Here is a 16,970-nt window from a genome sequence, read left to right as displayed (position 1 = left end):
TTCAAAAGGGCTGATACCCCTTACACACAGTGGACCCTATATATTATTATGTCTGTTCTCCTATCTGTCGAGTGTGAAAAGAAGAAAAAAATGTTTACACACATCTATGAGTTATGTACATCCTCTGGTCATAGTGAACAAAAGCAGTCTAATTAATTGCCACCAGGCTTTTGATCATTGGGCAGAATGATATGGTGCTGGCCTGGTCAGTAATGTGCCAGCCCCGTGCCTTCAACTAATACCCTCACTGGGGATGTCACACATTACATAGGTCCATTTGGTACCTGAGAAGCACACATCATAATCTCCCGAAAATTCAATGACACTTTCTCCTCCTCATTTATTGACATTGATTAGAAACCAGAGGTTATCTCTTCTGGTAAAGGATTGTATTTCCCTATGCTAATGGATCAGATGTCTTTTCAGATGGATTCCTTGTTGTCCATGGCAATAAGTAATAGAGATACTGGGCCAGATGTACGAAATTAAAGAATTGCGACTCGCAAATTGCGAGTAAGAGTGACTCGCAAATTTCGAGTCGCAATTCAGGACGCAGAACGGTGTCTCAGACACCGTCTGCGACTCGCTATGGGGTCGCAAAGACCCACCTCATCAATATTCATGAGGTGGGTCGCATTTTGCGACCCCATAGTGAGTCCCTGCACTCACAGACATGGTGGCCTGCTGTAGTCAGCAGACGTCCATGTCTGTGACTGCTTTTTAAATAAAGCAGTTTTATTTTTTTCATTTTGCAGCCCGTTTTCCTTAAAGGAAAACGAGTTGCAAAATGAAAAAATACAGAAACCATTTGGTTCCGTTTTTTTCAGAGTAGGCAGTGGTCCATAGGACCACTGCCTGCTCTGAAAAAATATTTGTGTCGACATTCACAAAGGGGAAGGGGTCCCGTGGGGACCCCTTCCCTTTTGCAAATGAGTTACCACCAGTGTGACACTGGTGGTAACTGCGAGTTGGTTTGCTACCGCATTCGCGGTCACAAAGCAACTCTGAATTGCGATGCGAGTCGCAAATAGGAAGGGAACACCCTTTCCTATTTGCGAGTCGCATTCCCAAATTGCGAGTCGGCACTGACTCGCAATTTGGGAATGAGCATCGCAAAAGGCTTTTTGCATGGCACAAACTGCGATTTTTGCAGTTTGTGTCATGCAAAAAGCTTTCTACATCTGGCCCACTGTTCCTTACTGGATGCCAATGTTCCGACTTTACAGTCCGTTTAATTTAAAGGAGGTGAACATACAATTTAAAAGAAAACCAAGGCTCTAACTCAGAAATACTAGCATATTGTGTATTATTTTGTTACAAAGGTTTGTTATAAAAAGGGGACTGTGTAACCTTCTATACACGGGCATCTATTTTCCTAGGGCCCTTGTATGGGTAATGGGTAGCTCATCTAGTTATTTTTTTACATTTTTTTATTTGCCTTCTAAGGTTTGTAGTTCTAACTGGGATAAACATGACCACAACCTCAATATACAATTTAGAAACCTTGGCGGGACAAGCTACTCACAGATAGCCATTAGGAGCTATGCAGCTCTGTGTATAGGCTTTCAAAAACAATGCAGCTGTTGTAAAGCTGTTCCTAATCCATTACAATGCCCAGATGGGTATTTTTGTTTAATCTATCTCACTACCTGGATGTAAGTATTTTGATCTACTCGTAGTAAAGTGCCAATCGAAATGTCACACGTGGCTCTAAAATGCCACAAATAAGTAATCTGGAAACCTGGCAGCTACATATGTATTAAATTACCTTGGAAATGCTTCCTGTTCACTGCTGTACTTTTTCTGCTGCTCTGCATTTTCTGTAACAAGCAGATCAGAGAGCTTTTCTCCTGTTCGTGTCTCAGGCTCCACTGTTCGCTGCCCCTAGGCTGTGTCCTTGCAGCAGTCGAAGGAACAGCACCAACAGATAAGCTTAACACTAGAGAAATAATCATCCAGGTTTGGAATCAATGGATGATTGATATCGATCTGTTTTTGGCACTCTCAGTCTCTGCAGCACAGCTCTAATCTGCACATATATAGCCGAGACTACTGACAATGTCTGCCAGGAACCAGCCAGCAGCTACTCCCCAGCTCTCAGAATTTGCCTACTGGTACTGACAGCCTTATTGCTGGTAGGAGACAGTTAAGGCAGGCAGGGAGAGAAAGCGTGTAGGGATCCAAGCCACCCCCACCAACCAATGGCAATTGTTATTTTATGTTCACTTGCAGAGCATTTAAATCACTCTGCTAGGTATCCTGGTGCTTAGAGAAAGGAAAACTGCCCTATTCAGGGCCCATTGGAAGAGATCTTTGTTCAGTTTGTTTTGGAATTCTAGGACTGTGCTGGCACCTCTGATGCTGTGGGGAGATCGTTCCAGGCTTAAGGAGACAGGAAAAAAAAGGTGCAGCGCCTGGCTCTCTGGCTGTGGGCAAAGAGATGAGCAGAGACTGACAGAGCAAAGATGTTTGGCATGGATGTGAAAGCTGATTCTGCTGTTAAGGCACCTGAATCCAAAGGATGAGCAGTGATTTAAATGTATGTGTGAGTAGTTTGAAAAGGGCAAGTTTGTAGATGGGGAGCAAATGGAGGTCTTTCAGGTGATTCGATATGTTGGTGCATGGTGGGAAGTTGAGTGTAAATCTGGCCGCTGCGTTCTGGGTGACCTGGAGCCTCTTGCTGAGTTGGGTGGAGGCTCACACATAAAATGTATTTTCTAGCTTGCTGGTGAGTAGAGCTTGGGTAATTGTACAGTGGGTGTTGAGAGGAAGCCAATGAAGATTTTCCTGAGGAGCTTGAGGGTGTGAAAGCAGGAGGTGGTGATGAGGTTTACTTGGCTGGTCCTTTATATATGACTGTTTTTCAAAATTCCTAGGTTCCTACCTTGATTTTACAAGTTGATGGTGGGTCTATATTCTGATGGCTACCAGGCTGAGGATCAGAGTGAGGTGTCTTTGTTGAAGAGTACCACCTTCGTATTAGCAGATTTGAGCTTCAGGCTGGTGGACTATATATAGAAGGTGACTTCTGACATGCAGACAATAAACTTTGCTTCGGTGCTGTGAGTGTCAAAGAGGGAGAAGATGAGCTGTGTGTCATTGGCATACAAGATGATGTTGAGGCCGTAGGTGCGGATGATATTAGGTGAGAAGGGCCATGGAACTATTGAAAAGCATCAGGCTGAGAGAAACTTCTTAGAAGTCCAGGGCAGCTTTTGTGTTGTGTGCAGCCAGCCGCATTTAGCTGCTGAGGGTAGAGCGGGCCGGCATCTTTCACTAGTTTCACAGCATGGGTTACAGCAGTCTGTTGACTGTTATTCACTCGGTGAAACATGCGTTGCTTCCCCAGTGTTCCACCTAGAACATTCCTCCTTGCACAAGCACCGCTGAAGTGTCTTCGTTTTTTTTGTCAGCCCAGTGCAGCAGTTGATGGTGAGGAACACAAGGGGGTCAGGAGAGAAACAGTTAGGCACTGGCCCCTCCTGCCTCTCTAACAAGGCCAAGGTCTATAACGTACAGAAGCCATGTTTAAAGCGAGAGGATCATTTATTAGTGGGTGGACACATTTTGCCTGGATTTCTCCAAAATGTATATCTTTAAATAAATATTAACAAATTATTTCCAGATTAGTGTATTATTACATGCATTATGTATGTGGTTTTTGCATAGTGCAAACCTAGCCCAAAGGCAAAAGAGGGATGATCGAAGTAAAAAACACAGTCAATATGTGCTAGGTCGGGAAGCTGTTTTGTGGACTGTTACTCCATAATGATGTAGAGCTCTTTAAAAAGATGAGCATTCTCTTGTTGTTTAGCACTTCATCTTCTGTCTGAAAGGTGTCCTCGCTGAGAATGCATGGAGAACCACTGGAGCTGAAGAACATATCATCAAAGTAGGAAGAGGAACCAGTCATTATGGCTTTATAGATGATGCAGACTGGTTTCCTTTGACTATGGCTGAAAGGCCCTGAGGACTGCGACAAGATCTCTCAGGTTTCCACCTGGCCAGTATTTTACTAATATGGGCAGTATCTACGTGTTTAAATGGAAGAAAAATTGAATAAATGAACAAAAGCGGGTATTTCAAAAGATTAGAACATAGCTACCACTTATAATATTAAAATCAGCAAACCCAAGAAAAGCTACTTCTCTCATAGTCTTTGTTTTTATTGTAAGAATTATTCCATATTGTATTACAACTACAGCCTCTTTCAGCTTTCTCAGCTCTCAACTACAACACTCCAAACTACTATTTAATATTTTTGCTCAATTATTCTTCAACGATTGTAAACTACTACATGACAACATCCAAGCTAAAGAAACTCCTACACCCGATATCCTTTCTTTGACAACGCAAAATGTCTATACTTTAAATGCTTTCACACTGATTGATATAGCTAATCTTGATTCCACCGCTACAAGCTGTCATCCTATTGGTTTACGCCCAGCTAAATTCATTCAACTTCCCTTCCCTTTTCTCAAAGATCAACTCCAGGACATTTCTAGCTGTTCTTTAAGACAAGGAAAAATGTGACTGTGAAATCATTTTTTTTTTAAACACCTTTAACCCACAAGTTTTCATTAACTTTCAGGCAATTAGCCTTGTACCTCTTTATGGCAAAACTTTGTCAAAACTGTTTTTAAACAGCTCAAGCAGTTTAAAAAATATATTTTTTGAATGCTTTCTGAGCCAGATGCTAGACAAGAAACAGTACAGATCTAGTGATCGTATGGGTTTTGGTTGATCTTTGTCACAGGGTCAACAATGGAGGTATTGAGACACTAAGGGGCTGATTTAAGAGCCCCTAGCACCTCTTTGGGCTACATTAGTGTCAAGGAGGACAAAATTGCTGTGCCAAAATTACAAAATGGTACAATGCATGCATTACACCACTTTGTAACTCTTTGCATTACATTATGCCTATGCAAAGAATGTCTTTCCGCCTTAGGGGGGTGGGAAAAATAGCATCATTTATTTCTGCACTTTTAAAGCCTACTCAGAGCAGGCGTTAAAAGGAGGCATGCCATTGTTTTCAACGGGCTTTGCAGGATTAGCATCAACATTTTTTACACTAATTCTGCAAAGCTCCGAACTAGCATCAAAAATGTTGACGTTAGTTACCCTAACTACTGCCATGGTGCACCATATCCTAGATACCGGCACATGTGGTTGCGTTAGAGGAGCTCTAAGGGGTGCGAGAAAAGTAGAGCTGCACTTTTCTTAAATCAGGGCCTAATACTTTTAGACCAGTTAACAGCCTTCAATATCATAACATCCTAGGAGAAGTGAAGCCGGGAGTGAATTGCTGGGTCAAATGGGTTTCTATCTGACCACCAGCAGGGGTTTTATTCGCATTACACTGTGCTCTAATTCAATCCCCTAAACTTTTTAGCAGTTGAAGTATGTGGTGTAATTAGAAAGTTATGTGTCTTGAAAAAACATTCCTGTGTTGCGGTCTTGGTTCTCCTACTTGACCAAATACTTTGATTTTGGGCAAATGATGTTCTCCCATGTCCTTTTATTCCTTATTTGCCATTATCGCATGAGTTGGCTGGTCATCATCTATAAGTAAAAATTTAAAGGTGGGTAAATGCTTGTTTAGGGCTCTTACAATTTTCATTTTTACACTCCTTTTTATCATGTCTAAAGGTATAGATTTTATTAACGTGCCCTTTGTAGGTCACCTTCTGTGCTACATGTACTCCTTCCCAGTTACACATTCCACTTGCCCGGAAATCAGAAGATATTTGTTGGGGAGCAGGGGGGCTAAAAGTCTGATGTTGCATTTTTCTTGTTTTATTCTCAACTCCCTCCACTTAATTAGTCTATCCAAACCAATAACCCAGCTGGAGATTGATCTTATTGGATGTGATTACTATTCACACTGAATTTGATTTTATATCTATTTACCATTTCCTTCCTGGATTTAGAAAGTGAACAACTCGGACATCCAAAAGGAATGAAATAATCTTAAGCTTTGAAACAATAGTGGTAAATATCAATATCTACCACTTGTACTGCCCTGTAACTAATCACTGCCACAGGACCTGGTCGAGTGTGTATGTTTTACCCATGGCACTAGGATATTTAATATCTAAACGCAGCTTTACCACCTCACCTAAGTATGCTGAAAAGAAACACTCTGTCTTAAGTTTATGGGTTTTGTGGTGCAGGGCAGCACTGCAGGTCACTTTTCTGCAGTGCACTGCGCCATAGGGAGCGGGCAGGAGTGTGCCATAATTATCCAATATGGTGCATTTATGCCCTTTCCCCCTCCACTGATACCCCTTTGACACAGACCATTCTGTGAACCAAAACTATTCCATCCAAACTGATGCAACAGACTAGAAGGCAACCCTGCTTCACAAATGCCTCAGAGTCTCATCAGGGATCTGAAGTGTTAACTAAATACAAATACAATACGTTTATCTTCATTGACATTCACTTTATGTGCATTTTCCTCTCCCATGCACCTACCACCTGCAGCCCCCCAATCTCATCCCATGCTGCTCACTCTTGTTTGCTCTAATCTTTGTCTTCCATGTGATGCCCTACTTCTGAAGGATGCCAAAATATGGAATCCTTCCTTAAACATAGCCTCCCTTGTATTTATTAGGTTTTTTAGTTACTGATATCCTGATCATTCGATCTAAAGGCCATGCTAGCAATTTATTCCACCAGGCATTTCCCAGATGGAGGAGATTTTGGAGGCCGGTTTAGGAAGTTCGAGGCCACTGATTGTGCCTCGGTCACTTCATTTCAACAGGCACCATGGAGGGCATAAGCAACGAGGTAGATAGAGGAGGGAAAGAGAGACAAAAAAATAAAGACATTTTAAAAAGAGAGCAGAAGGAGAGAGTATGGAGAGAGCTTAGAGGGAGAAGAAAGAAAGAAAGAGACAGTAATAGATGGATGGAAGGAGAAAGTGTAGAGAAGAAGGGAGCAGACTGGTTTGAATAATTTGGCTAGGGCTGTTTTTGTTTCCCAGAGCGGCCCTGATCCTAACTTTGGATATAGTTACAAGTTGCCACATTCTTTCATTTAATGATGTAGGAAGAAATTACAGGGTCTACACATACTTGAAAATGAATAAATGTCACAGCTTTATTGCGTCAGTGTAATACATTTCAAATCATAGATACACAGCATATTTCAAAAACTATCGCAGAGATAGCATAAGCCTTTTAATTTGACATTTCCTTATCTCATGCGGCTGACGGTAAATGATATGAGTATTTTGCATTTTTCTGGGTTAAGATGAGGGAGGCTGATTCACGGGGGAGCCCACCTACTCTATGGCGCTGGACGGGAAGAGCAGAAGCCACAGTATTGTGTATCTCCATTTACTGTTTTACATTCATACCACTGGCCAAACAAGTTAACTTTTTTGGTGCATGGTGACTCACAGCGCACATTCTTATAGCTAACTCCATTGGAGGGGGAGCAGTAATCAAAAGCCCCCCCGCTGATCATGCATTGGTATGATCCACTGCCATCCGCACGACAATCATTAACACACCGCACACTCCTGTAGGTGTACTGAGTGCACTGGCCATAGACAGCAGCAGCACATAGAGCCAGGAGGGAGGCGATGAGTGCCAGCTTCATGTTTCCAGCTGTTACCTTCAGCTTCTCGGGAACGATGGCACAGTTTTCTCCTAAATAAAAACACAGAGAGCAAAATAAAATAAAATAAATGAATATTTGAGCTCTTGAAAATGATTGCACATCTGATGGTTATGTTTTGAATTTCTAGCACATGCTAGATGTCCCACGTTTGTACCAGGAAAGAATAATAAGTACGTGGTGCGAAGCAATAATACAAGAGTTGTGACTCATGCGCTTTTTTTTATAGTAATTGACGCTTTAATATTTCTTACATGTTAACTGCAGTCAAAGGATTTGAGGACAATACAGGTTCTAAGAATAAACATCAGTAAAAAACCTTGATGGTGATATTTTTACATGTTTGTGATAAGGGACACCTCCCAAAACTATTAAAAATACATTTCAGAAGTTGGTCCTAGCCATGAACTTAACAACTACCCAGGGCACTGTAGTCATTTACAAATAACAATCAATGTGAATTTTGATGGTGGAAACATAGTCTTGGAAAAAATGTTTGTGATGGCATGTGTGCACCACCAAGGCTCTGACCTGTGGTTGTTACCAAATTGTTTCTACTAAATGAGGAAATAACCCTCCTTCAGATCGATCGATTATGTTTTCATCCTGTGCTGTAGCAGTTTCAAGATGTACATTCAGTTGGTAAAGTACTTAGAAAAATAAGAACATCCCGGTTGTACAGCTTTGTTCTCACTGAACTGTGGAGCTCCCCTGCACCTCTCCTTATGCGAAACCATTCATAACCCGTGGAACATCTGTTACCACAAACTTCAACCTGCAAAATGTAAAATGACACGTAAGTTGAGAGTTCAGAGCTTCACTGATCCTTCAGCTTCTCTGAAGTATCTTCAGCTCTTTGCTTGAATAGTAAAATAATAAGTGACATGACCCAATGTTTTACTCAGAAGCCTGCGGCCGGCTCTGCCAAATACTATGGTTGGCCAAAACCAACACAGCCTTTTCTTGACTGCACTTTTAACCCACCGTCCTCACTTCCTCCGCTTTTTACTCTGTCTTGCAGATTATTTTTCATCTGTGCTGTATCTGCTTGTCACTGTTTTCTCATCTTTCTCTTCCTTTATGTCTTCCCTTTTCTACCTTTCTTTCTCTTTATCAGTATTAAAGTCTGATGGTGAAAAATAAATCCTAGTACCCCCAAAGTGAGTGCTGGTGGGCCCCACCTGCAACCAACGACTGAAGTTAGCACTATGCTCTCACTATGTTATGTTATGCAAATTTGTCGAGCGCACTGTTACCCAGGAAGGAATCTTGGTGCTGAGTAGGTGTCTCTTGCCAGTAACTCTCGATTTCCAGCCATATCAGAAATGTAATGCAAAGTGAAACATAAGAAAACTGTCAAAATATTAGAAATTCCCATGGGACATAGGCGGGGTAATTGCCCTTTTCATTACTTTTCATGCAGTAAATCTCAGGATACCAGATAATCCCTGTGTCCTGGGCATTACTGATACTTACAATATGAATAGTTTTGGGCGCAAGAATATCAATATAGTATTCTGAGCAAACCTGTAATGACAGTATTGTAATATGATTTTACATTAACACGTACTTTTACACTTTGCCAATCTATAACGAACCTGCATAAAACTTTCCAATCAATTAGCTGTGTGTAATGTAAAGGTGGCTTTGTAGCTTTGTGCCTTTGTTTTGCAATGTTAAGGTTCACACAGATCCGAATGGGTAAAAGGTAAAGGAAAAGGGGTAAACAACACAGCAGCTTTTACAATGCTAAGTTCTATCGCGATTTGTGCTTTCCAGTAACGAAAAATAGCTGAAAGAAATGACACCAAACTTGGAGTGATACTAAGGCCCACATTTATTATGATTTTGCTTGGGGGTTGCATCACTTTTGTGGTGCGGATTGATGAAAAATCCTTTTTGTGGTTTCTAAGCCTTGCACAACAATTTTGCATGGCTCTGCGTGGTTTAGTAAATACAAAGTAACTCATGGCAGCACAAACTGATTTTTGTGCTACTTTATGTCAGGTAGGCTTTACATGGGTGGAGTATGAGCGTTCCCATACAGCCACCCCTGGTTTTTGACACAAGGCTAGATTTACAAAGACTAGTAAACCTGGGTTAGAGCCAAATTAGTAACACTTCTCACCAAAGGTGTAACAAGGATAAATATCTATATTGCTCCATGTCACTTCCTCTATCCATCTGTGCTGCATTATGCAGCACATAGACAGAGGAATATGCCTCTAAGGATTATTTTTGTGCAAGAAGGTGCTGCTTTTCCTACAAAAAATTCTACTAATAACACAGGCCCCTTGGCCTGCATTTGCGATAGACAGCACAAAGTGTGCCAGCACAAGGAAAGAGCAGAAATGCTCCACATCTTTAAAAATATGAAGCATTTCTGGTCTCTTCCTTACACACAGTGCTGCACAACAAGTGCCATTGCTACACATAATTGCATGAAAAAATAGTAAATGTGACCACTTTACTTTAAACAGGGTAGCATATTTTTTGGTTTGGTGTAATTGGTTCAGTAGTATTTGAAATACTTATATTTGAGTTTGGAGAGCTTCGATGGGGTGGAGGAAAACATGGTTGTCCATTTCCTGTTACACCATCAGTTTTTTACCAGTGCATAGTAAACATTAAACAACTGATATCACCTCATTTTGTCATCTACACTCATGCTATTTTAAATTTTACAGCCTCAACTTCCTGACCTACACATTTTCTAAAATATCACTTTCCATGATGCATAAATACATTTTCTGATAGTTATCATGTTGAATACGCATATACCCTATGTATACATGGATTCAAAGGCACACAGGATCAAGAAGGACCGGTGCGTTCTTACAGCCAAGTGGTGAAGCGTACCTCAGCAAGTCACCTTGCAGAGCTGCGTCACAGGGAAAGGGCAGGAATGCGCTGTATGTATTCCAACATGAAGCATTCCTGTCCTTTTTCCAGCACTGGCACACAATAACCTGCCAGTGCACCAATGCATGCTCCTTTGAACCATGGTGCAAGGGTGCCTCAACTGCATGTAGCATTGCTTTTGTGCATTAAGGGACACACATAGAAAGAGGAATAAACAAGGAGAAATAAAGATATTTCTCCTCATTACGCCTCAACTGGTGAGGTGTAGGGTTTTGGCACATTCCCAGGTCTACCACTTCTGGTAAACCTGGAATGCATCAAAATCCATGGATGTTGGGTTGGAAGGCCAACACAACACTCAAGGAATGTCTCTCTGGGGCAGAGTAAGGCAATACAGCAATTTGCGCTGTGTTGCTTTACTCAAGATTTATGAAGCCATTCAGGGTCAGGGAAGGTAGCCTTGCATATCTTTATAAATAACATTTTGGGTTTAGGTCGCTCTTGCACCACATTGTGTGGTGCAAGAATAATGCAACGAGGCTTGTGAATATGCCCCTAGTTCATTTCACATAGAACCTACAAGTCCTTGCAATGGTTTTATGGGCTTTATTGGTTTCAGAAATAAAGGGTACACCAGAATTGCACAATAGATCCTACAGATTCCCACCCATCTGCAGAGAAAACAGGAAGCTCACTTGTGCAGATTTGTACAGGGTAGCACTTGCGATAGTGAAGTCAAATTTGAGCAGTAAATATTTCCACAAATAATATTTCCACACACTATTCTTACCCACAAACTGTACAATACGTTGGAAACTGAATATGAATTTGGAGAATGTTACATCACTATTGTCCTATTACATTCATGGGATTATCCCAAAAAATAAAACACATCCCCTTTAAAACCATATACTAAATGGCAGTGACTTAGGCAAGGAAGCTCACTGGTCGTTCAGGGTTGCCCTCTTTCCAACCAAATTGTGACATGTTCTTGTTTTCCTCTATCCTACTTTTGGTTCTTTTTTATTTCATTCCTTCCTTCTCTTGTTTGGTATTTGCCTTTCTCAGTCTTACTTTCCTCCTTAATGTCCATCCTTGTCTGTCCTTTTGCCCATCAATACATGAACTCACCCAGCCATCCATTCATTCATCATTCCTCCCTCCCCCTCCTCTCTTTCTTTCTGTCTTTTTTATCCATCCATACTTCTCCCTTTCACCCATGCACCCTCCTGTCTGTCCTTCCATCTGTTCATTCTTCTCTCCATCAATTCATCCATCCAACTTTTTTCTTTAAATCTCTTTATTTTTCTATGTATTCTTTCATCCATCTACTCATACATCGATCATCAGTCCACCCCTTCCTCCATCTACCCATCATCCTTTCTATCATTTTATTTATCTGTCCCTACCTCCAGCCATTCATTCTTCCATCAATCTACCCTTCTATTAACCCTCCCCCTCCTTCTTTATGATCTATTATTCTATTTGTTTCCTTACACCACTGCTTCATCATTCTATGATCCTCTATAACAGTGGTTTCCAGCCTGTGGTCCAGGGAACGAGAAGACTCTTCAGGGGGTCCACGACTGCTTGGAAAATTAAATAATATTAACAGATTAGGTACCAAGCTTTCAGTAATGACTCAGTGGGGGGCCCAGGATTCCAATAATGATTCAGTGGGGGTCCCAGGGTTCCACTAATGATAAAGTGGAGGTCCACAAAAGTGAAAAGGTTGGGAACCACTGCTCAATAATATCACAATTATGAACTGCTTGGGGACTAGCAATCTTCATTAAAAGTCAAAGGAGAAACAAAACATGTTAATTTTGTATGATAAACAGAAGTGTCAGTGGCAACCCCTGCTCAAACTCCCAAAGGCGGGCGTTCGTGATGTACTAGTTATCCTAGACAGAGGCAGTAAGAATCAGATACTTTGAGATTAGGGTATTCATAATTTGGGACTTCTGCACAGCAATGTGCAGCAGCCTATTGGCATTATGCTATCCATGTAGTCCAAAGTTGAGAGGCAGTAATTGCTCCTTGGGGTTTCTGAGCTCTCTACAATGCATGTATTAAGTCAGCTGTTTTCTAGGTTTGTGTATGCCCAGTAGACTGGGCAGTTTCTGGAAATAAATGACCGTACCCCGTCATCCTCTGTGCTCTGCAATGAACAATAAAATGATACAGGCTTAAATCACAAACTCTAGTGTGGGTGCAACTCATGTTGGTGCCCAAAACGAGGTTACAAGTTTGGCACATATTGCACCTACTGTGGTGCTTGTGTCCTCGATTTGTGGCAAGGAAAACCCACCACAGACTGCGGGAGCAAACTGCACAAAATATTGTTTTGTACACCCTGCAACTGCCAGAGTAATAGGGGTAGAACAAGAGTCATTGAAGGTCTGAGCCTATAATGTCTAGGTGGATAGCAAAATTTTGTGATCGACAATATCTAACAACGCACAGTGGGCAGGAAGGATAAGCAATTGTGATGATTGACTCTGGTGGGTAAAGTTATTAAAAATGGTAATAGGAATGAATGTCTTTAGAATGACACATTTTGAAGTGTGATTGGTGAGGTGTAAGCAGATTAGGCGTAGTGACAGAGATAGCAAAATGGTTAAATACCAGATGATGAAGAATTTTCGAGAAGGGGCATTATGGGACAACCTGGCAGTCTGTTTTTTTCTCATGATGTAGGATTCAAGGCGCAAGATCTTGTTAGGAAAAAAGTACATAAAAATTAAATATGACATTTCAAACCTCATTGGATGTTCTCATGCTGAGGATATGGTTGATTAAAATGCCAAATAAATCATCAATGTACCATTTTTAGAATATTTAAATGTACATTTAAATGAGAGATAGCCTGACTCAGGTTCAAATGCAAAGAATTTGCACTGAACCAACTTATGCACAGTGGTCTGTCCAATATTAACACTGTTAGGACACAATTCAAATGGTTTTAAAAACTAATACACCAAGTATTCAAACTCTGTCCACCCAAAACTTACTTTTAAGGAGGCTGATGAGATGTCTTGGGATGTTCTTAAGCTGGTCACTTGTAAAATGTCTTCATGCAAAAAATAACAAAGGGAATGTTTATAGTGAATGAAATATTAATTTCAAGCAACTTGGCTACTGAAACGGACAGGCATAGAACAATAATATTTTTTAACTCTCAGCGCTGAAATGCTCTTTTACATGAGAATCATATTTTAGTTCTCTCCACTTTACCACAAGAACAGCTGTGCACCAAACAACAGCAGACAGGAGCCGTCCATAAGTCAAAATGACTGGGACTGGTGGCATCCTGCTCCAGTAGGTTTACAAAGACACAACAGGGCTGGCTCCTTGTCTCGCTCTTAAACTCTCAGCATCTTAGAAATTGTAGCTGAGAGGCTAAGGGTCAGCCATTGTGTGCTTGTATGCTGTTCATGATCCATTAAATGAGAAGGGGCAATGACAGTGAAGGGGTACCAAACACCAAGCTGACAGTGATGGCAAACTTAGCAGGTTTTTAGTCACCATCATTATTTTGATGTTCAATTGCAAATAGTTATTATTTACGATGTGCTAAAGCTTTTAATTCGTTGGCATCTGTATATTATATAAGCAGGTTGATGCTCTTAAGTGAAACCTCTCTCCAGTGACCTTCATGCCTCTAAGGCCCTGACTACCACCGTCCAGATGGAGGGTCCTAATTATTACACCCAATAAAATGTGCATCTGTAGCGAGAACAGGGGTTTGCTCAGGTGTCAGAAAAATCGGTCCCCCTAAAAATTAGTACCTAAATCATTTATCATTTTTCTAGATCAACACTGATATTTAAAGCATATTAAAACAAAGGGCGGGGCCTTAAAATTTCCCAGAAAAATAAACCAACAAATGTGAATAACATTTTGCCAATTGCCTCTTGTGTTTTTTTACCAGTACATGGACTAAATTCTAGACAAAGAGAGAGCACCAGGCAGGTTCTGGGGATGTGGTATAGAATGACAATCGCACTGAAACACTCCAACATCCTTGATAATAAGCAGTGGCATGCTCAAAATGATGCCCCCCAAGCCGACTGGGAAGAGAAGCCATGACCCTCCTCTCCAATAACTCACAGATGCTCATTGACCTTGAGCAGAATGCCCCCCACTTTAATGGTTGAGGCAAAACTGTATCACATGGGCTCTAGGGGCCTGTGTTACACCCCTGAAAATAAGATGCCGATCTGGAATAAATGTGGCCGTTACTTACAAAAGAAAACAAGAAATGGCTAAGTGAATTGGTCTGGCTTTAATATACCATGTAACAGTGTATAAATACAGGCTTCCACAAATATTCTTTATATGTGTTGCTTGAACAAAAGCTGTTTCTCATATTAAAGCCAGCAAAAAAGGATTGCTTTGAGTATACTTTCCAAATGTAAAGCAGTCCCTCATGCATTGCAATGGAAGCATTTCCCAGTAAGCAGAATGCTGTACCAATAGTCAATACCATGAGGGGAGAGAATAATATCACTCAGAGGAGCGAAAGCCCCGCTCTGTGTACATGTTTTAAACAATGGTAACAATATATCTTGCAGACAGCTGCGCTCTAAAGCCACACCTAAAAAGCACATTAACTGACATAATAATTAACAGCATTTGATCATCCCCTTTCTCCTGATTTGTTAAATAAAAATTCCATAACAGCCAATCTTATCTTAGGCCTCAGCCAAAGCAGAGTTGGAAGTCTGAGCTCTTTCTTCAGTTTAAAGGCTGTCCCAATCTTGCAATTTGATGGATGCAAGGCCCTATTTGGTTAGAGTTAATCTTAATTTGTGCGCAATCAGCGATAAACCTCTTGGACTTCAGATATTTGAAAAAATTGTTAATTTCCAGGTTGCTGTATTGTTGCATCCCCCCAGTTCCCTTTAAGACTTTGCATGGCAAAGGTGGGCTTATTCATGTACACAGTAAGATTAATCTTACGTTTAGCTTGGTCGAATGCTCATCTCATGGAAATTTGTAAAGATAACTCAGATAGACAACAAATGCACGTCTTCTTTTTTACATTCAATAGGGTAAATAGTAATCAGGAAGTAAATCATTTTGCTATAAAAAATACTTAATTTGGAGATTATGCATTACACACTCCAGTTGCTAGTGTTATCCAGCCTTTTGCTAATCTTATGTATTTCAAAAGAAGACAAAAGGCAAAATGTAGAAAGTGTCTAGTAGGACAATGAAAATCAGATTTGTCCATAATGGCGAAGGGGTTTTGCCATCCAGGAGCAATCTTTCCGTTTTTCATATACCATGGACGTTATGTGTACTTTTGCCTTGATGGGCAAAGAATGTATTTTCCATTTTGTAACTAACTATTAAATCACGATGAAACATTAGTAAATAGAATTGATGCTTGTTAGAAATTGTTTTTTTGGTTGGCAGTCAGGTTACCCCCTGTCCAAGCAAAAGCCCTCACTCTAGTCAGGGTAAGTCACACACAATCCAAGATTATCCTGTGCCCACCCTCTGGTAGCTTGGCACGAGCAGTCAGGCTTAACTTAGAAGGCAATGTGTAAAGTATTTGTGCAATAAATCATACAATACCACCATATAGCACCACATAAATACACCACACAGTGTTTAGAAAAATATATAATATTTATCAGGATAATTGTAGGTCAAAAAGAATAAAGTTGCAATGGGAAATTGTAGAGATATCACTGAAAAGTGATATAAAGGGGGTCATTCTAACCCTGGCGGTCGTCGACCGCCAGGGCTAAAATGACGGGGGCACCGCCAACAGGCTGGCGGTGCCCCGCAGGGCATTCTGACCGCGGCGGTTCGGCCGCGGTCAGAAGTGGAAAACCGGCGGTCTCCCGCCGGTTTTCCACTGCCCTTTTGAATCCTCCATGGCGGCGCAGCGGATTCACACACCCCATACCGCCATCCTGTTCCTGGCGGTTCGCCCGCCAGGAACAGGATGGCGGTATGGGGTGTCGTGGGGCCCCGGGGGGCCCCTGCTGTGCCCATGCCAATGGCATGGGCAACGCAGGGGCCCCCGTAATAGGGCCCCACAAAGAATTTCACTGTCTGCATTGCAAGGTTGTTTTACACTGGGCTGGCGGGCGGCCTTTTGGCGGTCGCCCGCCAGCCCAGTGTAAAACCCAGAATCACTGCAGCGGTCTTCCGACCGCGGAGTGGTATTCTGGAGGGGGAACTCTGGCGGGCGGCCTCCGCCGCCCGCCAGAGTTAGAATCACCCCCAAAGTGTCTTAAGTCTTTAGAATATAAACAAAGTCTCTTTCAAGCACAAGTACCTGGTTTAGTGTGGAAAAATCTCCTCAGAGGGCCACAGAAGAAGAGGTGCGTGGAAAAAGGGTGTGTGCGTCGATTTCTCCTCAGCACACACGGACTTGCGTCGTTATTTTCCACGCGGGGAAGTCGTGCGTCGTTTTCCGGCGTGCGGACAGTCTCTTTTCGTGGATCGCGGGGATTACCAGA

The sequence above is a fragment of the Pleurodeles waltl genome, chromosome 9 (assembly GCF_031143425.1).
Source record: "Pleurodeles waltl isolate 20211129_DDA chromosome 9, aPleWal1.hap1.20221129, whole genome shotgun sequence".
Taxonomy (NCBI): Eukaryota; Metazoa; Chordata; class Amphibia; order Caudata; family Salamandridae; genus Pleurodeles; species Pleurodeles waltl.
The sequence above is the reverse complement of the archived record's forward strand: the minus strand, read 5'-3'. Positions refer to the sequence as shown.